Below are 20669 nucleotides of genomic sequence, written 5' to 3'. Positions count from 1 at the left end.
GAGCCAGTCCAGTCCCGGGGCAACCCCCACGTGGGAAACAGCTCCGCGAAACTGGGGGAACCCTTCTCCCCCCAAGGGTGCCGATATTACCAGCAGAGGCTGTGACTGACCTCCGTGGCCGCTGCTGACCGCGGGTCAGCGAGTGGTGGCCGAGGCCCAGAGAGAAATACTCTGCAGCCTTTGGAAGGAGCAGGTCGGGAGCCAGAGGCGATGTGGAAGGAAGCTCGCGATGATAGCAGCAGGAGGGGCAGCCTGGAAACTGGGGTGGCGCCCACCCACCGCAGGAGCCCAGGGCTGGAACCGACCGGGACTGGGCAAGGAGAGGAAGCGAGGCCGATGCTCGAGGCCAGGGAGTCTCAGATGGCTTTCATTTCCATTGCCTTCGTGTCATAAACAGCAGTAATCAGCCTAAGTAAAAACTACTTGAGACAAGGACTTTCTGTGTTTTCTTCTGTTCACTGATGTACTGCAGGCGTCTAGCGCAGGGCCTGGGACACAGTGCTAGCTCAGATAATACTGACTAAACAAATTAATGAATCTCGTGGCTTTCAGACTTTCCTGATAGACTCCTAAAACATTTCTGAGCATGAATGAAGCCCCCTTTATATCCTAGGTTTCCTATCATATGGGAGGACTGGCATGCCTTTGATATATTTAAATCTTAGACCAACTGTGAATCGGCCAAGGTTGAAGGCAGAGCCCTGCGGCACACCAGTAGAGACCCTTCCTCCGGTAGACGTGGTTCTGATTGGCAGAGGGGGGTGAGTGAACAGTGTGGAGTCAAGGGACCCTGGGTCGTACATCAGCTCTGGAGCTTAGAAGCTATGTGTCTTTGGGTGGGTTACTTCACTTCTCTGAGCCTCAGTCTCCTTATCCATATAATACCTGGCCCCCAGGTAGCTCTTGGCCCGGCTTGCTGTGGCTTCTCAGGGGGTGGTGGCCACCCCTCACCTCCGTGTACCCCCATTCGGACATTCTCATTCTGGGCGGCCATTCACGTGGCTCCGGGCCTGCGCGTTTTCCAGCCACCCAGCCCCCGCCCCATCCCCACCCCCGAAACTTCCTCGAGGGCAGGGGTTCTGAGAATGTGGTCCCCAGACCAGCACTAGCAGCACCTGGGGACTTAGTAGAAATGCAGAGGCTCAGGCCCCACCCGGGCCCCACGAGATCGGGGAACCCGCAGCCTCCATTCTCAAGAGGCTTCCTGGTGATTCCCTCGGGTTTTTGAATGGCTGAAGGAAAGGACGAGAAATTCCATCTGTCTGTGCCTACAGAGGGAGCCAGGCCCAGAAGGGACAGCCATGTGACTCCACTGCTCTTGGGGAACCCACGCTCGGCCCTTAGGGTGCTGCTCCTTTCTCCTCACGGGCTCGGAATCCGTAAGTAACCTGCGGCCTGGGGCTGGAGCTTTAGCACGCGCCTCATCCTTCAGAGAACTGGGTCCCCCCTTGCTTGTCCCTGCCTCTGAGGGTCCTGCCGGGGGACTGGGAGCCCCCGCCCCCTCGGCCACCCCGAGAGGTGGGCTTGCAGCTTCAGGAAGCTCTGCAGACTCTGGGTTGGCCAGCCCCTCTGCCAGGCTTCCAGGCCCTTCTAGCGGGGGTGTGGCCCATCCGAGCCCAGGTGTATTGTCTGGGACCCAGGGGCCAGAAGCAGCCGTGGCTGCCGGGCTGTTTTCTCCCTGGAGGCTGTGGCTGTTGCCCCTTGGTCCCCGGGGAGCGGGGGCATCACTGTCTTTGTTTCCTTTGGCTCACACACTGCTAAAAAATGTCATGTTTGCCAGTGTTATCAGGCTTTACCAACCCTCGGGGCCTTGCCTTCTCGGGCAGGTGGGGTCAGGGCCTCAGTGATTTAACTTAGTGTCAGGTGACTAGACCTTTCCCAGGGACAGGAGGAGAGAAAGCCCCAAGAGCATTCTGCACAATTCCTCCCTGAACAGCGTTCGTGCCCAGCACGGAAGTCCTACGGAGAGGGCTTCAGGGCTCCAGGGCCAACACAGAGGCAGGATTCCAGAGCCCTGTCCTTTCCCACTGAGGCCCCACATGCCTGCAGGGTCTCCTAGAAGCTAACAAATGGCACAGGAGAGGCTGCCCTCCCCTGCTGGACCACCTCCAGGGGCTCCCCTTTGGCCCGTACTGTGTGCTGGCTACCAACGTGCATGCAGCGCCCAGTGGCCGTGAGCAAGGACACGGGGGTGCCAAGAACATTTTCCTGGTGGCGGGGCATTAGCTAGGCTGAGAAGCCTGGTAAGGAGAGAGGTAGGGAGGGGGTGGTCAAGTGCTGTCGCGCTACCCGGGGCACCCGTGGACCTCTCCAGCTGGGCACAGAAGGTTGGGGTGTGGGGACCAAGGGGTCCTGGCTGGGATGTAAGTGTGGGTGCTCAGAGGAGCTCCCAGAGAGAAAAAGGAGGCCAGGATGGAGCCGGCCCGTCCCCATGGCTTGTTCAGACGCGTGCACCGCCCCCCACCCCCACCCCCACCCTGGGGGGATGCTGTCGGGCTCTGAGGTAGAGCCCAGCAGTGCTCAGAGGATGCATCTTCACGGGGCCGGTGACGTCCCCCCTTTGGTTGTGACTCTGGAGCCCCCCGGACCTCAGGCAGACCCAATGAGGATCTTGCAAAGCAGCTTAGAGGTCTGCCAGGCTCCGGGCCAAGGTGACGGTGATGGGGAGGGAGGGGGACGGGAGGGAATGGAGCGGGAGGGAAGGGGAGGGGACTACCGGCGGAGAGCAGGAGGCTGGGACCCACATGAGGATCATAGGAGCTACCACCGAGTCTGTGCTAGCCGGCCCCTGGGCCGGCGATTGAGGCAGTAACTCCCATTAGCCACGTTCTCAGACGAGCAGACCGAGGGGCGGCGAGGGGCCGAGCCTGGCGGCCTGTGTCCCCGGTGCCCGGTTCCTTCCCGAGCACAACACACAGCTTCTTGGTGAGTGCTTGTGGTTTCTGAGGAAGGGATACCACCCTGAGCTGAGACCGAAAGGAACCACCGCTGGCTTCCGGCAGGGGGTCCTCATCACCACCATGTTCATTGCCTTCACCACCACCACCAGCTTCAGCACCACCACCACCAGCAGCCTGGACAGGGGGACGCCAGGATTGCTCCTTATCTGCCCATTGGAGGCGGGGGGCGGTGCCACAGTGGGATGCAGGCACTGGGACCAGTGTGGGGAAGGATGGGGCTGGGACAGAGGCACCTCTCTGAGGAGACAGGAGCCCCGCCTTGCTCACGGGGCTGCATCCAGCGGGACCCGACAGGCCCCGGGCCCCTTGGACTGACTTCTCCCCAGCATGGCAGGCAGCCCGCCACCTCACCACCCGGCTGCCTGCCCCCTGCGGCGCTGGGGTGCTGCCAACGGGCACAGTCAGGTCTGGGTAGGGCCCCAGAGGCGCTGCGTGTTTGGGGCCCGGGTGGAGGTGGAGGAGTGACCTGGCTGTTTGGGCTCGGGGAGATTTGCCCAGATGTCTACTGCGCGAGCTGGGCGGCCCAGCTGGCCTCACCTCCGGACAATTCCTGCACTCAAGGCGATGCTGCTTGAAGGGCGGAATTCAGGGCATGGAGGCTAAAAATGCCATCAGGCCGGGCCTGGCCCCACTCCCTTCACAAGTCCGTGCAAGGATGGGCCTGTCCACCTCTGGCTGTCGAGGACTGTGGACCTGAGTCCAGGCCGCTGTGGCCTTCTTCCTCCTCTGGAACCCCTGACCTCCACCGTCCATTTGATCAGGGTGCCCGCTGCTGTGTCACCAGCCAGGACTGTGCCTGTACCCCCGCCCCCCCGAGATCCGTGGTCCACTGAGGGCCGAGAATGGTCAGGCACAGAATCCTGGGCGCGAGGATGTCTGTGCCCAGAGGGTGCTGTCCCACGAGCCCAGCGCCCCCTCTCCCAGTTGATGAACCTCCGGGAAGTGGTTCCTCCGGGGTCACCCGGCAGGAACAGCCTTGGAAATCTGCCAAGTGCTGTTTTCCCCTCCACAGGTCTGTGACCTCCAGGGAGGGAGCCCAAAGCTCCCCCGCCCTTCAGTGACTCAGTCAGCAGGAATTTATTGCTGGGCGCTGTGCTAAGAAGTGGACATATGATGAGGGAGAAAGACCAAGATCTTCTTACCCAGAGGGGAGGTAAGTGCAGAGGTGCGCTATCACAAACTGACCTCTCTGGCAGGGTCAGGAAAAGCTGCCCCGGGACGGACAACTGGGCTGGGAACCGAGGGTTGGGTAAGTAGTGACTAGGGAGAGAAGCCGTGCAGGTGAGGGCAACAGCAGGTGCAAAGGCCCTGAGGTTGGAAGGAGACTTTGGAGAAACTGAATGTGCCTGCGTGAGGGCGGCAGAGGCTCACGGGACCCAGATCATGTAGGCTTGGTGGCCAAGGAAGGAATTTGGTCCCCGCCGCCCCCCAGCCCCACCGAGAGCAAAGGGAAGACCCCAGAGGAGGGTGACAGGATCAGGCTTGCAGTGTGGAAAGGTGGTGGGGAGGATGAGGGCAAGCATGGGTCAGGGGCTGTGGCCGCTGTCTCAGGAAAGCGTCAAGGTTATAGCCACGTCAGGGTTATAGCCACTTCCTGTTCCTCAGGAAGAAGCTCCTTTTGGGACCCACCGGATTCCAGGATGCTGTGTGTGTGTGTGCACTCACGTGTGAGTGTGTGTACGTGTGGTGTGCGTGTGCTGTGTGGATGTGAGGGGCAGAGAGGTCAAAGTGCCAGTGGAGGGGCTTGCCGTGGGGGGAAAGGTCAGAGGGCATGTGGGTGTGGTCTCTCCTCCTTTCCAAAGGTCCAGAGCAATGGGGTACATTAGGCCCTCACCCACCTCCCTCTATCTGTCCCTTACCCCAGGCCCCCTGCAGCTCTGCCCCCACCGGGGCAGCATCGGTATTTCATATACATATGTACGTATAACGTCCACACGGTGCAGTGCGTACTGAGGTCTGCAGACGTGCTTTCTACATAACCACCAGCCGGGTCAAGACATGAACCATGCCCAGCCCCCCGACGCCTCCCCGGGGCCCTCTCTGTCAACCCCGTTGCCTGCTCTTGATCTTGACATCAGTGGAGTCTCACAGAATGTCCTCTCGTGTGTCTGGATTTTTGCTCCCCCGTGTGGCCCTGGGATTCACTCGCACTGATGTGTGGGCCTGCGGTTCCCTCCTTTTTATTCCTGAGCACAGTTCCACTGTCTGCAAACACCACAGCTGGCTTATCCATTTCCTGGGCATGTGGCCGTTTCCAGCTTTGTACTGTGACGGTTCCCAGGCAAGCCGTTGTGGGGACATCTGCTTTCGTTTATTTGGAGTAAAGTAGAACTGCCGGGTCACAGGGAGGGCAAGTATGCAAGGTTATTAGAAACCACACGTGGCTTTCCAGAGGCTGGGCCCACCTGGTCTGGGCTTCTGCTGGCCCCCACCAGCGCCAACACCCGGTGGCCCACAGCGCTTTGCAGGCGGCCTCTGCCCTTAGGGGAAAAGGGCCCTCCCCCAGTAGCCCTGCTTGTCTCCCCAACCGCCTGAAGGCTCACAGTTCCCCAAACACAGGTCACTTCTGTCCTCCCAGATGAACCGTCCTTTCTGCCAGGAGCACACGTCCGCCCGCTGCCCTCCTGGGGACAGCCTCCGGGGCCTCTCAAATCTCACTAGAGCGTCTTGGTGACCCGCTGACGTCCCCCAGGCCCTGGCCAGCATCTCTGACCCCACGATCTCCCGCCTCCTGTAAGCCACCTTTGCTCAGGCTCTCCTGAGCACCCCGAGTTTGCCTTGTGGTGGGGATGGCGGCTTCTTTTCCCAGCTAGGATCTCGCAGGCAGGAGGCTGCTGTAAACACGAAATAGCTGAATCAGCGAGGCCAAGGCTGGGTGGACACACAGGCAGGTGTGACCGCCTTCTGATAAAGCACACAGAGCTTATGTGTGCAGCTCGATGGAGTTTCGTAGGCACGGACGCCCGTGGGACTGCCACTGAGGCCAACGCATGCAACACGCCCAGCTTTGCCTCCGATTTTTCTCCCCATAGGTTAGTGTTGCCTGTTCTTGAACTTGCTGTAAAAGGAATCACACAGAATGTTCTCTCTGGTCTCTGCCTTCCTTGGCTTGTTCCGGACTCCTCCTCCCTGTCCCCTGGGCCTTGCTGGGTCCCCTCTCAGCAGCCACCTGGCCTTTTGATCAAGGCAAACCCTGGCCCACGTGTGTCCCCCTGATCCACCTGGCCACACGTCTGGGCTTGGCACGACAACACAGCGAGAGAGACACTTTATGTTCGTGGGGTAGGAGCCTTAGAGGTCGGCCCCCTCTGGGCAGTAAGTGCGTTCTCACGCTTCAGCACCTGGGAGCTCAGGAAGGTCTCAGACCCCATCCCAGACTCACTGTCTAGGAAAACTGTTTCTTTCCTTTACTTCAAACCCCCACCCCCGTGCTTCTGACACCCGATGTGTGGGTGTTTCCTGCACCCACCGAGTCTCATCCGCCAGCTGGGTGTCCCACAGTTCGATCCGTTCCGACACCAGCTGGAGCTGGCCCAGACCGCTCTGGTTAAGGGCTCAGCCCCACAGATGCCCTGACCCACGCTCTGACTTGGCTACAATCACAGGTTCCCACGACCCCTTCCTCAGGCTCCCTAGTTTTCTAGAGCAGCTCCCAGAACCCCAGAGAACAGTGTATGTACGACTACTGGTTCGTTACAAAGGCTGTGGTCTTGGACACAGGGGAGCAGCCAGACGGAGAGACACAGAGGGTGAGGCCCGGGAGGGTCCCGAGCACAGGAGCTTCTGTCCCTGTGGAGCTGGGTGTGTCCACCCCCCTGGCACGTGGATGTGCTCACAACCTGGAAGCCTTCCAAACCGCACACCTTAGGGACTTTGAGGGACACTTCAGCACACAGGCAGGATGGACCGTGAGCTCGGTCTCCGCCCCGCCCTGTCCAGGAGGTTGGGGAGGGTGGGGCTGCTGTACGGGAGCCACCCAGGGTCACCTCACTGGGACCAAAGGCATTCTCATCACCCAGGAAAGACCTCACCAGGGCATCTGTGTCGGAAATGGGGTCAAAGATCAACTATGGCAATAAGAGATGCTCCAAGCACATTTATCAGTCAGAAAACTACAAAGGTTGGAGGAGCTCTGGCCAGGAGCCAGGGGGAAAGACCAAATTATGCATTTCTTCTATCGCAATGCCCACTTGCTGGGGCAGAATGTCGGGGGCGGGGGCCTGGCAGCCTGTACTCCCAAAGACCCCCCAGGGGTTCTGGTGCAGCTTGGGTGTGAGGAGCCCTGACTCCCGACCCTTGAGTGTGCTGGCAATGAATCAGGCAGGATGGGAACACCGCTTTGAGTACGATGATGCCATAGTCATTCTAAAGAACGTGGAAGGGTTCTGCTACGCGGGTCTGACGTCCTCTGATCCATAATCAGAGCACCAGCCCGAGCCTCCCCCGCGGACTGGCCAGTTCCCAGCTGGCTGCCTGGCTCAGCGCTGATGGGAGTCGAGACCCTGCCCAAATGTCCTTCCCACACGGAGGGAGCCGGGGATCCCAAGGTGTCTTTTGTCACCCTGTCAGTAGAGGCCTGGCATGCCAAATCTTTTCCATTGGCTTCTCTCACATCTGTTCTCTACCTTCCCTGTCCTGCTCTGAGCCCCAGGAGCCTGGTGCCCTGACCGGCCGGCTTCTGTTTGGGTTCCATCGAGGAAAGACCAGGGCAGGAGGGCAGAGGGCAGAGCGCAGAGGGCAGAGGAGTGAGCGTGGTGGAGTGCTGGCTAACTTGAACAGCCAGCCTCGGGGGCACGGTGGAAAACCCTAATTAGCAGTGCTGCCCACCGTCAATTTCAAGCTACTGTGGTGACCCCGCACGCAGAGTCGGGGAGAGGCGTGCGGGAGGATCACCTCGGATGTAGATGACATCATGACCACGGCGCGTGGCAAAAGGCAGCAAAATCATCAGGAAGTGAAGAGTTCTGAGGATGGATTATCTTTGTTTTGGATATGATTCATGTAATTTTTAAACATGGGGGTGTTTCACAACTGGCACACAAAATTCCCGAAAAGGTCACAATCAGCTCTTGCAAGTAGGAGGGCACACGCGGGTCTGGGCGCAGCGCTGGCCGGGGGACACCTCGTCGGCCGTGGCCGCCTGGAGAAGCCTCTGCGGCCGGCGTCAGCCCCCTGATTCCTCTCCCCGGTCTCCCTCGGTCTCCCTCGGCTCCAGTGACACTCCCCTTGTCCCTGGAGCAGAACCGGCTTCCTGCTTTGCCATCCCCAGGGTGCCCCAGTGCTTCTTGTTCCCTGCCTGGCTCCCCCAAAGGGCGTCCTGTGAGTGGCAGACAACGGAGCAGATGCCCGCCCCTGCTCGCACGCCAGCCGACCCGCCCCTTCTTTCTTTTACTTCTCAACCTTCTGCACAAGATGTCATTGGAAGAAATGATTCCGAGACCAGAAACCAGAAACCCCTGGGGGCCTGGTGAGCTTTTCTAGGGCAGAAAGGCCCTCTTTAGAAAAGGACAGCATCCCCGGGGCATCGCGGGCGGGCGTGGAAGCTGGAATTGCCCCGTCTGTCAGGATAACAGTGCACACGGCTGTGGACCCAGCCATCCCTTGTGAGGTATTTGTCTTAGAGACAGACTTGCACCCATCCGAAATGATGTCTGTCTAGAGTTATTCATTACAGCATTGTTGAGAAGAGCCGAAAACGGGACGCAACCCAAGTGCCAGTCGTTAAGAGACTCGTGAAATAGGTTCTGGCACATTCTTATAATGGAGTATTTTGCAGCCATTCTTTATGGAGCGACATGAAAGGTGCCCTGTGATGGCGAATGAAAACAGGGTATCAGGAGGCGGTGGAGTCTGCCCCCATCTGTGCAAGACAGGGGAAAGGAAGAAGGAAGAGCATGGAGCGGGGGTGGGGGGGGAGGCGCGAGGGGGACGGGGTGGCTCTCTCCCAGGTCGGGAGGTGGGGGCCTGGGTGGCTGAGGACCGACTGCGCCCTCTACACCCGTTTGCACTTGGAGGGCCGGACAATTTCCATGGAGTACGCCTGGTCGGCACGTAGGTAAAATTCACACATACATAAGCAAATGCTTGTGGAGTTTCACAGAGGCCTCCCCAACACCTGGGCCCCCAGAACTCAAGCTAGGGCCCCCCCTGCCAGCTGAGCAGGGCGGAGGCACCCCTCCAGGGCCCTTCCAGGCCTCTGCTTGGCTCCATGGGGGCAAGACACCTGAGGCTCCAAGAAGGACCCTGCAGTGGTGACTTCTCCCTGGTCCCAGGGTTTCCAGCCCGTGCCCCCCACCCCATCCTAACTCCACTCAGCTCAGTGCCCACCTGAGCAAGAGAGCAAGCTGGGAGCTGAGCTGTGCTCCAGGGCCTGGCTCAGGTCATGCTGGGGTATTTGTGGATTGACTGACGGCTGGACAGGGGTCCAAATGCTCTGCTAGAACAGCCCTTCCGGTTAGTTCTACAGGAAGCTTGATTTCAGGTGTTTTTGCCTTCCCCCGTGACTCCTCTGATGACCTCATCTTGGGGGGTGGCTTTAGAGCAGCATTTCTCAAACTCACTGACCACACACTCTTTCTTAATGGGACATTTTGCAGAACTAGTGTTCCCTGGAACATACTTCGGGAACCCTGGATTAGATAGTTGTCTAAAGACCTACTGGCACCCCTGAGGCCTGGAGACCAGGGACTCAGTGAGTCAAGTACAAGGGTCGGGGCTCGGAGGACCGGAAGGCCCGGGACACCAACCACTCCAGAGATGTTGACTGAACTGGTGTGGGGTGTGGCCCAGGCACCGGGAGTTTGAAGAACCCCCCAGGTACTCCCCATGGGTAGCCAGAGTTGAGAACCACTGTTCTAGAGCTGGCATCTGCAGGAGGGGCAAGAGGATGGCCCTTCTGTGTTGCAATCTGGGGTCACATTACTAGGGGCATCGTCCACAGAAGGTGGAGGTGAAGTTCCTGTTTGGGCACTGATCAAAGATATTTGGTTCTGAGCCCCACGTCTTAACAGAAAATCGGAAAATGTCCAGTAAAGAGGAACCCATATGGCAAGAAGGTTCCAGATTGGGGCTTACACTAGGCCTGTTCTCTCTGGAGAATTCCTGCCACAGACCAAGAGGCAGAAGGCACTCCTTGGAGCAGTGGCTCCACGGGTCACACCTGCCCTCAGCCCTTTCCATTTAGGGCTTGTGCTTGAAGCCACTCTGGTTTCTCCACTGCCCTGCACGGCGCTCGGTCCAGGGGAGGCTCCCTGAGGACAGGCGGCAGGTGTTGGCAGGGGGAGGCTGAGGGAGGGCTAATTCTTTCAACCAGACCAGTGGCTCCCGGGGTCATGTGGGGGGACTGGCTAGCTTGAGGCGCATTTCAAGGAGTTCACGTGTATTTAAAAGGCGGGAGAGGGGTGAGGGGTCAGGATGACCCTGTGGGTTCCTCTGTGAAAGCTGGTGGTAGGGCTCTGTCTCTGAGGTGAGGGCGCAGGGAGGACCTTGCTCTCTGTGCTCACCATTGTACTCCGAGCCTGGGAGGCTTTACTGAATGGCTGAGGTGTCAGCGGAGGAGCAAGATGAGGTCTGGATTTTGGGGAAAGGTGGGTGGTCAGGGAATGTCTCTGAAGAAGTGACATTTCCACTGAGACCTGAAGAGTGCATGGAGAGCCAGCCACAGGAAGAGCACTCCAGGCAGAGAACAGCACAGGCAAAGGCCCTGGGGCTGGAAGGCTTGGTGTGAGGACAGCAGTGGGACTGGGGCTGGGGAACGGGGGATGTTTGTGGGCGGAGGCCGGCCTCATGGGGCTTTGAGAGGCAGCGTGGTGAGCAACACGCCTCAGGGGCCACTTCCCAACAGAGTGACCTGGGGCAAGTGACTTACCAGCTCTGGGCCTCAGTTTCTTCATGGGTAAAACAGGGATAAAAATAGCAACCATCACCCAGGATTGTTCTCTCAGTAGAGAGAACAGAGCCTGGCATGTGGTAAGCTCTGCTGAAATCCTTGCTGCCAACCTCCCCACTCTCCTCCTCAATGGAGGAGCCCAGGAGACAGGGCCAGGCCTAGAAACCAGGTCAACCGGCTTCGGGTTCTGGGTCTTTTCCATTCTGACTGCTCCCTCCCACCTCTCCCTGCGCACACACCCTGATTTGGAAGAGTCTGCGGCTGGCAGAGGCCCAGGGGTTCTGGATCCTGTCCAGGCCCCTGATTGGGAGCTTCTGTGTCTCTACCACTGTGACCACATCCCTGGAAAGAGGATTTGGCAGGCCTGCCCACCCCTGCAGGCTGCATGCGCCCCGGCAGGCCTGCTGCCTCCTGCCAGGTGGGGAGGAGCGGAGTGTCCCTCTGCGTGATCCTCGGGCTCTGGCGGGGGCCGGAAGGGGCAGGCAGCAACTGGCAGAGGGGAGGTGCAGCCCAGCCTCAGCTCCCTGTGGGGCCCAGAACTGCTCCCCAGAACTGTCCTTCCTTCCCTCCAACTGCTCAGAGTCAAGGCTGACTCCTCCTTGGTTCACACCCAAGTCATCAGCAAACCCTACCAACGCTACCTGCAAGACCATCTGGAGTTTGACCACCTTGCACAACGTCCGCAGCTGCCAAGTCTCTGCCCCAGACTGCCGCACAGCCTCCCAACCGCACAGGGCATGTGGCACTGGTCTTGCTCTGACCATAGCCCATCCTCCACCCGACTGCTGGGATGACCACACCACCCAAAGCCAGATGGTGTCCCTAGCCCTCTGATGACTTCCCTCTAGCCAGGGGTCCAAACCAGTCCTCTGTGACCTGCCCTCCTCACCCGTCTGACCTCCTCTCCCACCTCCCTGCCCTTCTGGGCTCCTCGCTGCTTTCGGCACACTCCCTCCGCAGGGCATTTGCACTTGCTATTCCCTGGGCCGAGAATGCTCTTCCTTCAGATGTCTACGTGACTTGTTCCCTCAATTCATTCACGTCTCTGCTCAAATGTCTTCTCGGTGTATGAAAGAGTAACTCCCACCCTCCTTATCCAGCTGTGTTTCTCTATCTGCCCTCACCACCACTTCATGTACTACACACTTACTTGTTCATTTGTTTGTCTGGACCCCACACTGGGATGCAAGTTTCCTTAGGGCAGGGTGTTTTCTCTTCTGTTCCCTGGTGGATCTCGAGCCTCCTGGAGGGCCTGGCACATTGCAGGTGCTCAATAAACATGATTAGATAAGTTGAGCCTATGGGTGCTCCTTAAGCAAGAGATCACCAGGGCAGCACTCTCCTGGGCTCCTTCCTCTGGGACTGACCTTTCTGTCACTAGAGACACAGTGTCAGAGAGGTCAGCGCCTACCGGGTGACTTCAAGCCCCTGGCGCCCCGGGAGGAGGCATGTGGCTTTCCTTCTGGTGGGGGCCAAGGAGAACACCAGCGTGGGAGCCACTTTCTGGGCACAGAATTGGGGTGGGTCACATTCTATTCATTCAGCCAGTGTGGGGCTGGTGCTCTGCGTGGTCAGGAGCACGGGGGACAGACCATGCTGCCTGTTCCTGGTGGGGCTCGGAGATCCGAGGAGGGGACGGTGAGCCAGCAAAGGGCAAATGCGAAACTGAGGATGGGTGCGGTGGCGGGTGGAGTGGGCACAGAAGCCTCGAGCCCTGTCTATCATCAGGAGGTTTTCTGCAAGGGGGGGAGGAAAGGCCGAAGGCATCAGCCAGAGGAGCTGGGCGACAGGGAGATTGACTGCAGGGGTGGGGGCAGGGAAGGCCGAAGCCAGAGGGGCTCAGGGTGCAGCGAGCGGAGAGGGCAGTCTGGGAGTGGGGAGGCAGAGGGCTCATGGCGCAGGGATGGCTCCCGTGGGGATTACGGAACAGAGAAGGCCGGAAGGCTGCTGTGATGGTCAGAAGGAGTCCGAGGAAGAGGGCAAGAGCAGAGGAGCTTCAAAGCACAGCCGGCCCCAGGTTTCTCATCTGTAACCGAGGGGTAGGCCTGGGTGCTCTCTATCTGCCACAGATACCTGGATGTCCGCTCGGCCAGCCCCCCTCCCACCACCTCCCATCTGCCAGCAAGTGGCTCGGAGAATGGCCGGAGGGGGCAGCAGGCACCTGCTGGTGGAGATCGCGAGCTAGTCCACGGGAACTGTTACAGTGCAAACCCCACACTCTCTCCGAGGCAGTGTTGAGACCCCATCGCATCTCGGACAGAGAGGAGACGGGAGTGGGGGCTCCCCCAAGACACGCCCACGTCTTAACCCCAGGAACCTGTACGTGTGACCGTATTTGGAAAAAGGATCTTTGCAGATATAATCAATTAAGGATCTAGAGATTAGATCCTCACGGATTGAGCACGGACCCTAAATCCAAAGACAGTGTCCTTATAGGAGAGGAGACTTGACAGACACAGGGAAGCCATGGGACCACGGAGGCAGAGACAGGAGGACTTGGCCACAGGCCAGGGATGCCTGGGGCCCCGAGAGCTGGGAGAGGCAGGAGGAGCCTCTCCTAGAACCGCTGGTCCTGCCCATACCGTGATCTTAGGTTCTGGCCTGCAGAACTGGGAGAATATAGATTTCTGTTGCTCTAAGCCCCCGCTCGCGGTTACGCGGTACCACAGCCCCGGCCACTCGCACAGAAGGGACCACAGGCACGTGAACATCTGACCAAAAGGCAATTTTGTCCAGGACCACGTTTCCTCCTGAGCTTCAGGCTCCCGCGCGCCGGCGGCACACCCACTCCCTGGCCTGGGAGTTGGGGAGGCAGGGAAGGTGGTTCTGGGGGCGTGGCAGGCAGCGCCTGGGCCCCCGAGAGCACCTCCTCAGCTTGTGTCCACCCAGGACGGAGCTGCCAGAAGTCAGGGGACACGGGGCGCAGGTGTGAGGCGCGGCCTGGCTCTGCTCGGCCTCATCTGCCCAGGAGGAGCCATGTTCTCCCAATCGCGGGTGAGGGGCCCCCGTGTGAGCGGAGTGACGCGGAGCCATGCTGCTCCCCAGAACGGAGGGTAGGAGAACGCCCGAGGCCAGGGTCATGAAGGGCGGCACCATTTACAGACCACTCACCCTGCCAGGAAGCTCAGCATGTCACCCGTATTACATCACAAGGCACCTCCGCTTCCCCACCAGGGAGCTGCCATTATAGGATTTTATAGACGAGGAAGCTGAGGCACATGATCTTCCCAAGATCACCCCCCCCCTTCAGTAAATGGCAAGGCCAGGGTCAGAAACCAGAAGAGCCCAATCTTGGCTGAGCAGCTAAAAGGCATAAAAGGGGCTCCTGACCAAGTTGAGGGCCGAGGGGGTAGAGTAGGGCTGAGGGAACCGGCAGAGCCCAGGGCTAACCGAGGGCTGGACGCTGCCCAGCCCAGCTGTGTGTTCTCTGGGGTGGAACTGGATGACATGGGCGGGCGGGACCCTGGCCTGGGACTCGGGTTTGCACTGGGGTTCAGCGTTCTCAAAGCTGACTCTCGTGGGCAGCCAGGAGCTGTGGAGGAAGGATGGGAGAGATCTGGGGTCAGACTGCAGCCTGCCTTTCCGGGCAGGAAGTGGGGCCAGTACCCTGGCTGAGTCTCGAATGGGGTTAGCTGGACAGACAAACCCCGGCTAGTGGAAAAGTGTAAGCCAAAGTCAGGCGTGAACCTTCGAGAATAGTCAGGAGCCCAGTGAGGCCACAGCATCCCTGGCTGTGGGGTGGGTGGGGAGGCAGGAATCGGGGCCTTGAGTGTCCTTGCCCGATCTGTGGTCCCTCCGCAGGGCTTGACGCTCACGCAGTGAAGCACACGGTCTCCTGGGGGGACGTGCTCACCATATGTGAGGCTCCGGCCTGATTTCAGAGCCTCTGAGTCAGGAAACCAAAGGCCTGTCTTGGTCTGCCTGACACAGAGCCAAGTTGAGAGGCCAAAGATCCGGAAGGACAAAGGCCTGAGGGCTGACCTTCCCCTGGCCGTGTTCTCTCCCTGGCCCCACTGTGGCAGGTGGAGGGGGGTCGATGAGGGCCTCTCCCTGAGGAGGGCGCGGTGCTGGGAGTCAGGAGGGGTGGGCGCCCTGAGGAGAGCCCCTGAGTCTAGCTTTGATGGGGCCTGGCGACAAAGGTCAATGTCCTGTTCTGAGCAGCTTCTGCACATATGTGCGGGTATGTGCTGGGGCCGCCCACGAAAGAGCTCTGTGCGGGTGGGACGAGTTAGCCCATTTTACTGCTGGGGAGACTGAGGCTCAGGGGTCCCGGCACTGCCCCAGGATGGTACAACGGCAGGTGCGATGCCGGGGTTCGCCCAGCCCACATGCTTGCTCCACGACTGGAGGGCCAGAGGGCCTAGCTGCCCCTTCTCTGGAGTCTCCTCCTCTCTGGCCAAGCGAGGCCCCCACACCAGACCCCATGGCTTCCCCGGAGAAGGCCCTGCCCCTCCTTGCCGAGGGCCCCCTTCTTACCTGGTGACAAACAGGCTGGGTGCTGCAGGGTGACCGTTGACCAGTGCTGGCTGGGGAGGAGCAGGCACGGTGCAGCTGGTCCTCCTTCAGGGGACACCCCCTCCCCTGACTTGAATGTAGCAACCGGAGAGGTCAGGCTGTCCTGTTTGTCGCATCACAGAGTCCTGAGCTGTGCTGGCTGGGGGGTCAGGAGGGGAAGCCTCAGAGCGGTGCTGCCCCGGGGGCCTGGCCTGACCCAGCTCCTCCCTCTGCAGTGACTCCACTGGAGCATCCGCAGCCTCCGGGGCGGGGGGGACACCTCGAAAATGGGCATATCTTGCCAAGGTGAGCCCCAGGCAGGAGGGGGCTGGGTGAGAGGCCCTGCACTTGCATGCTTCCGAGCTCCGGTCTGGGGCCAGGCGCCTCCGTGTTCAGCCCAGCACCACGACCCGTGCACCTGCTCCAGGTGCAGCTTGGAGCCAGGGTCTGAGTCTCCGGAAGACTCGGTCTCCCCATGTGCGGTATGGGAGCAGACCCAGGACACCAGGTCTGTGGGCATCCTGGGCATCTCGGACAGATGGCCCCCCAGGCCTGGGACGGGGCAGATGGCCTTCTCTACTTACTGGAATCTTCTGGACGGAGCGGCAGAAAGGGAAGTGAGCCACTGCTAATCCCAAATGAAGGCACTGAAACCAGCAGGACCCGGAGGCATCACCACCAGGCGAGCAGCAGAGGGAGGAGGCTGCCCAGGGTCCGGGCTCGCCATTGCCATTCGGAAGGGCCCACGAATCATCTCGTCCAACATTTCCAAACGTTTTCCCCCTGCAGCCACGGAGGAGTTTAATACACACACACACATAAAATCTCATTTGGAGCGCCAATATGAAAAATTTCAAAATGAAAGAATTCGTTTACTAGCTTACATCTGTTTTATAAATTAAAATGGATGCATTTACTCAGTGTACATTCAGTAATGGTCGCCCAGCTCAGAAGGGATGACGTCTGGATGGGGACCCATATCTGGGTCCAAATAAAGCATGTCCCAGCCTCTGTGGTCACCAGCAGTCCCCGGAAATGACAAAAATGGAAGACGACACCTGTGTAAAGCTATGGATGGCTTGTGTGCGGAGGTCAGAAATGTAACAATGATGCCTGAACACAGTCATGTCGGGGAGGCCCACGCACGACGCCCGGATGCGCGTGTCCCTCGTAAACCACACCAGCACCGTGGGAAGCTGTACTTAGTCCTGCAAGAATCTCCAGGATTTCCGCTGCCAGAAGGGAAGGACCTGACAATGAAGAGAATGTGTCTCCCCCCTTCACCTAATCTGTCAGGACCCAGCCCTCCCTCTGCTCTCCAGCAGCGTCCCTGTCGGATGGGGCAGCACACAGCCCACTGGCCCTCACGGGGCTTTCTGATGCAAGGACATGAAGCAAGAGATGTGGACGGTTTCTCTGGTCTCGGCTGGTGCCAGTGCAGGAGGTGAGTTGAGTTTGGAGGGACGGAGGTGCCGCATGTTGGCTGCTGGCATGCTAGCCATCCGGGAGGCCCTCCAAGGTGCCCCCCTGCCCGGGGCTGTTCCTGGTACTTCACACCCCCCTCTAGAAGATCAGCCATCAGCTGTTTCCCTAGAGGGGGCTGGCTGCATGATCCCAAGGTCTTGGGCTAAAATCTTCAGGTTTAGCGGTGAGTCTGATGTGAGGATCACACATACTGGGAACGAAGGGTTTGGGATGTCCGGTGCTTGTTTCGACAAGCCTGCCCGTTTCTGTGGCTGCACAGTACCAAGGGAGAGCTGAGTCATGCAGATAAAAGGCTGCAAAGGACTAGTTTTAGACCATTCTCCCAGTGTGTGCTTCAACTGAGCAGATTTGGGGCCAGCTTGGGTCTGTTCAGGGCTCAACAAGACCAAGAGTCCCCCGTCCCACAGGCGGACAGGTCGGTGGCTCCAATGCGCTAAGATTTGATACATCACATTTATGGATAGGCTGGTTTTGTGGCAGTTAAGAATTTATAAATCTGAATTTTAAGAAGTTTAATGAAGAATTTGTGGAGCTCCGAAAGGTGCAGAGAGCCTGGACAGTCCCCACAACATCACTGTGCTCAGGGGTCACCAGGTTGCACCGGGGAGCTGCCCAGCTCCTGTCCACCGAGGGCACTTCCTCTGGCCAGGATGCCTGGTTCCGAGTCCTTCCTGCCCGTGGCTCTCCTTCTGGTCCTGTCCCTATCGCGAGGCTCTCAAGAACACATCTGGAGAACCTGCCTTCGACGAGCCCGAAGGAGTTCACTTTGTGTGTCTGGAGACATAATCCCTCGAAGCATTTCCCAAAGTGTGAGATGGGCGCTAATCTGCTGGCTCTTGGACAGAGCAAGGACCTCACTGAATCCTTTCCCAGTTCTTGTTCTTCCAAAAGTCTTTGGGGGCCTTTGAGTGTCTGCTTGGTGCCTAGTCTACCTGGAATCCTCCCTGGCATTTACTCACCTCTTTCTTGGGAGGGGAGGGAGGGAGAGGGAAGACAGCCATGTCTAACTGGATTTAAAAATACTGTTTTTTTTTTTTTTTTTATCGTATTATTTGTGCTCTGCACTTCTACTTGTGGACAGGAAATACTGAGTTTTTATTTATGGTAATGATATAAAAAGTCACGATGGTCACCAAATGACCGCAGTTTGGGGCCACGGCTCCTAAATTTAGCAGGATTTGTGATCTGGGCTCCATGCCTGAACCAAAAGTCATGTCCTCAGTTGGCCCAAGTGGAGACTCACCTAAGGGACTGGAGAGGGGATCCCCTGGGACAAAGGACCCCACTCTTCCTCCCCTGTCAATGACCTTGATTCTGCATCGGGACCCAAGGAGCCTGCGGTGGGACCACCTTGGGAAAACTGAGAGGGCAGCAGGCTTGGACAGCCCCAGGTCACGCAGCGGCCCCGAGTGTCGTTCCTCAGGCCTTGTGAGAGAAAGGGGGCTTGCTGTGTGGGATCTGGGTGCAGGTCTAATACCTGGGTCACTGCTTAAGAGCTGAGATTGAGCGCCCGAGTCCCCGGAAAGGAAGAGGCAGCATCGCCATCTAGTGGCACACAGGGTGGACGGTGCCCAAGATTCACAGATTTCCAGACGCAGAAGCATTTTTAGCGCCGGAAGGCGGCTCCGACCTCCAGTGACAGTGGCCCGAGGCAGAACAGGGATTTGCGGCTCCTTGCCTCTCCAGTCCTGGCCTGTCCCCATCCAAGGGAGCCGCCACATCTCTGAGGAGCTTGCTGTGCGGCAGGCACGGTGCTGGGCTCCTCATCTGCTCCTCTTGTCCAACCGCTCACGCAGCCCCAGGAGGGCCCGCTGAGCCATCGGCACTGAGTGCAGTCCTGCCTTCACAGCCAGGTGACAGGATCTGGGGACACCGTCTGGCCCGGGAGAGGTGGGACTATGGAAGAGAAGTGTCCTTTTAATTTCCCTGTGTTTAAAGAGAAGTCTCAGGGGGCACAGCGGCGCAGGAAGAGCAGGAGCTCCCGAGCTGGCCCCTCACCCTCTGCCCTCCTCGGCATCTTCAGCTTTCAGACGGGGACAGTCGTGCTCCCTTAAAGGCTGCCCCGGGGTCTCCGGTCTTCACTGCAAGCCAAGGCCCAGGTCACCCCTGCAGGGAACGGCACTCACCAAGGGCGGCTGGGATTATGGCTCCTGGGCAGGAACTGGATTTGGAGGAAGCAGCTCCCGTGGGTCCCAGTGGGAAGGAGGGCTGGGTCCCCGTGTCACACAGCGCCCTGGGGCAGGACTCCTTGGGGGAGAGCCAGGGCTGAGGGCCAAGCCCGGCCAGAAAGACCCTGCCTATATGGAGATGTGGGGCTTTGGGCCAGGAGCAGAGCAGGCTGAGGAGTGTCCCTTTGCAGGGGGCTGCACTGGAGGGGGCCCTGGGAGCCCCGGGGGACCTGCAGCCCAGCCCATGGCAGGAGCTGTGCCAAGCTGCTGGCAAAACCAAGCAGGACCCCTGCCCTCAGGGAGCTTCTATCTAGGGGGAGACACACGCTCGTGTAGCCACCCACACACGTGCGTCATTGGTCGGGGGGGGGGGGCAAAGAAGTGACTGTCCAAACCCAGACACTTCTGAGAGGGAGGTTGTCTTAGCCCATTCCAATCGCCAGGCCAAAAAAGCCCTGATAGCAACAGAACGCCTAGAAGACCACACCCCACGTGCCCCCTCCCCTGCCCCTGACCATGCTGAACACACACTGCCCTCACCCATGACCTCGCCATCCTGCCTGTTCTGCACGTACCACCACCCCCCCAAACCTCTCTGTAAAACCCTAGATGTCTGTCTTGTGGGTGGAGAAGTGAGTTGTTAAGGCTTGAGCCCAAACCCCGCTGCCGGCACCTGACATAAATGTCCGTCTCCTGAGTTATTGGTTTCTCTTGTGGCGGTTTAATCCGAGTTTGGCAACAGTGTTGGCAAACCTGGCTCAGGGCTCTGCTTCTAATTCGCCCAGCCCCTCGGGGTCCCCCCAGGCTAGAGCACCAGGCCTGGCCTGTTGGTTAGCAGCTGGGAGAGATGGCTAACAAGACACTGGCTTTCCACCTCGGGAGAGCCCTGCCCAGGACCCCGCCCCCTTGCCAGAACCTCTGCGACCCGCCCGACATGCCCTGTCCTTCCTGGCCTCGCCTGCCCAGCTGCCCTTCTGCCAAGTGGCTGGGCGCCTCCTCTCTGAGGCTCTGCTCGAGCGGTCGCCCTGGCAGTCCCAGCTTCTCCCTCACCGGCTGCTCAGTCCTCCCAGAGCTCAGTTTCCTCAGCAGTAAATCAGAAACACCCTCAGGCCTCATGGTGGGGAGGTGAGGAGAACTACAAGCCCAGAGCACAGATAAAGGCTCTTTCTTCCTCCTTTTCTGGATGACAGGAAATTAGCTAGGTGAGAAATGCAAATGCCATTTGGAAAAAGACAAAAAAAACAAGGGCAAGAAAGAGCCACAGGGTCCCCTCTATCAACTCAGCTAAATTGCAAAGAATGCAGAAACTGTCTGTGGTGGGTAGAAATCACCTGGCAGCTGTCTGTTCTAAGAATAGATCCAAAAGGACCTCATATTCCAATGAGGGCTTTAGAATCCAATTAAAAATCAGAGAGATGTTCGCTCCATTTAAATTTTAAACACACCTTACACTTGATTTAAAACAAAGCCCAGGAAAAGCTGATCTTTGCAAAAATGTTAGGAGAGTCCCCCTTCCTACCTTTTAAGCCACGTACAGAAAGCAGAAAGCAGACCCCCCCCGCCCCCCCGCTGGAGCGTTAACCCTGCCCCCAAGCCCAAGGGAGGGCAGAGCTGTGCAGTCCTGAGCGAGAAAGGCGGGGGGGGGGGGGGGGGGGGGGGGGGGGGGGGGGGGGG

The 20669-nt window shown here is 59.0% G+C and overlaps 1 protein-coding gene and 1 long non-coding RNA gene across 5 annotated transcripts in view; one reads left to right on the top strand and one right to left on the bottom strand.

Annotated features, from left to right (window-relative positions):
• OSGIN1 (oxidative stress induced growth inhibitor 1) overlaps positions 1 to 15440 on the bottom strand; it is a 31415-nt gene extending 15975 nt beyond the window's left edge. The window contains exon 1 of the mRNA XM_073882336.1: positions 15325 to 15440. The gene's annotated coding sequence lies outside the window, so the exon portion shown is untranslated. The remainder of the gene's footprint in view (positions 1 to 15324) is intronic.
• On the top strand, positions 1276 to 5491 carry LOC141370812 (uncharacterized). 4 transcript variants are annotated; one of them, XR_012375207.1, is made up of 3 exons: positions 1276 to 1379; positions 3973 to 4113; positions 4825 to 5491. It is a non-coding gene; the product is annotated as an uncharacterized lncRNA (long non-coding RNA). The 4 variants fall into 4 exon arrangements; XR_012375204.1 differs by lacking the exon at positions 1276 to 1379 and adding an exon at positions 1889 to 2243; XR_012375206.1 differs by lacking the exon at positions 1276 to 1379 and adding an exon at positions 1889 to 2255.
• Positions 15441 to 20669: the final 5229 nt, after the last annotated feature.

Source organism: Callorhinus ursinus, unplaced genomic scaffold (genome assembly GCF_003265705.2).
Source record: "Callorhinus ursinus isolate GAN/ISIS: 27379988/994484 unplaced genomic scaffold, GSC_fseal_2.0 scaffold46, whole genome shotgun sequence".
Classification (NCBI taxonomy): Eukaryota; Metazoa; Chordata; class Mammalia; order Carnivora; family Otariidae; genus Callorhinus; species Callorhinus ursinus.
The sequence above is the reverse complement of the archived record's forward strand: the minus strand, read 5'-3'. Positions and strand labels throughout refer to the sequence as shown.